Here is a 1,973-nt window from a genome sequence, read left to right on the forward strand (position 1 = left end):
CTGGTATTTCCCGCCCCCAACTTGAAAGAGGCATGATATGCAAACAAAAAAAAAAAAAAAAACACTTTTGGACTACCCCTGGCCTTTCTGGGTGCTCCTCGCAGTGTTGAGAAGGGGGGGGTGCTGCTGGGGTGCTCTTGAACATGCCCCACTTAATATCAGGATCAATCTGGACTCTGAATTCATCAATACAGGTGGTACCCCCATATCTGTGAGGGTTCTGTTCTGGGAGGAATGGATACAGAAACCACTGATACAGGGGAACCTTATATAAATAGAAGTCCCCTATACCACCACCCCCATACCTTTATTTTTCAGTCATAATGATGACAGTATGGGTGTTTCTTGCTTCAACTTGCTTCAACTGAAGTACAGTTGAAGGATGTGCAGGCAATCAGTCTGCATGCTACAGAGAGACTAACAACCTTAACAGGGAGCAGGAACTCTTGCTAGTCTAGCATGCAGGCTGGCTATCACATTCTTCAGTTTAAGCAAGAGGCATCCATGCTCCCATTGGTTGGCAACCTTCAGTCTCGAAAGACTATGGTCTAAGCCTACAGCACCCGGTATTCCCTGGCAGTCTCCCATCCAAGTACTAACCAGGCCTGACCCTGCTTAGCTTCCGAGATCATGGTATAAGCCTACAGCACCTGGTATTCCCAGGCGGTCTCCCATCCAAGTACTAACCAGGCCTGACCCTGCTTAGCTTCTGAGATCAGACAAGATCAGGCATGTGCAGGGTAACAGTTGCTGCCCATTGCTACAACTGAAAGTGCTATTGCTTATAAGCATGGGGGGAGTTTTGCAGGGGATTCCCCTGGATCAGAAGATACAGGGGGCCCACACACCTCTACTTCCTCTGAGGTGTCAAAACAAGACCCCTGTGCGGTTCCAGCCCAGGCTTGGGATCTTGCGGAATCTATAGCACCCTAGGGACAGCTAGAAGCACCCAAAGAAGCTGCAATATAGAGGGGACCAACGCTCACATCTCGACACTCTTCCATTCAAGCTCTGCATCTCTAGGCCCTCAGGACTAGCCAAAGTCCTGAACTGGTGACTCAACACCTGCTTGGCCTTCTGAAGCCTCCTCTGAGCCCTCCTCTGGAGGAAGAAATAAAGGCAAGTGTTAGCACCTACTATGGATCCAGGACCTACCGAGATTCAGGAAGGTCCACAACAAAAAGTTCTCAGGGCCCAATCTAATCCTACTCTCCAGTTCCATGCAGCTGCAATGCAGCCCTGAAGTAAGGGAACAAATGTCCCCAGACCTCTGTGACTGCCCCACTCCAGGGTGCAGCACATGCCCCACTGGCATGGCTGCATCAGCACTGGAAAATTGGATTGGGCCCTCTGTCTGTCTGTCTGTCTGTCTGTCTGTCTGTCTGTCTACGGATTTATTCAAGGGTTTAATTGATTTTCAATCAAATGTGGCCCACATTATATTCCAAGCAACTTGTCTCATGCATTTAGTGGAGGATGCAGGGACCATATGCCTTTGTAAACAGAAAGAGAACTCTCTGGAAAGAGGCTGGCTTTCCCTAGCACATAAACACTGAGTCAGTTCTGAGCTGAGCTGATAGGAGTTTGGCTCATACTATAGAGCCAACGCTAGCCAAATAGGTCCGTACTGGTATCCCCACATTGCGACTGGTACCGGAGACGGAGACCAGCGTTTTCCTGAAGCCTCCTTGTGACATTTGCAGCGATGTGAGTTTTAAGCAGACTCCGTTCTCAGATCTCATGGCCTCTGCGGTGCACCAGCTCTGTGGGCGACGCTGACATTCATATCTTAGCTGGATTTTTTGACAACCGACAGCAGTGGCTTGGGATTAACTGGGCTGGTTTGCTCGACAAAGAATAGGAAAGAAAACAGTCACTACCCTCAGAAAAGCCAGTGGAGCCTTCCTCTTGTCTGACACTTGTTCAGACTTCGTAAGTAAATATATTTCACCTGTGACAGCCCTGGGTATATT

At 49.0% G+C, this 1,973-nt stretch overlaps 1 pseudogene; it reads right to left on the reverse strand.

Moving 5' to 3' along the window:
• Nucleotides 1–638: 638 nt before the first annotated feature.
• On the reverse strand, nt 639–755 carry LOC136635936 (5S ribosomal RNA; annotated as a pseudogene).
• Between the last annotated feature and the right edge of the window lie 1,218 nt (nt 756–1,973).

Source organism: Tiliqua scincoides, unplaced genomic scaffold (assembly GCF_035046505.1).
Source record: "Tiliqua scincoides isolate rTilSci1 unplaced genomic scaffold, rTilSci1.hap2 HAP2_SCAFFOLD_149, whole genome shotgun sequence".
Lineage (NCBI taxonomy): Eukaryota > Metazoa > Chordata > Lepidosauria > Squamata > Scincidae > Tiliqua > Tiliqua scincoides.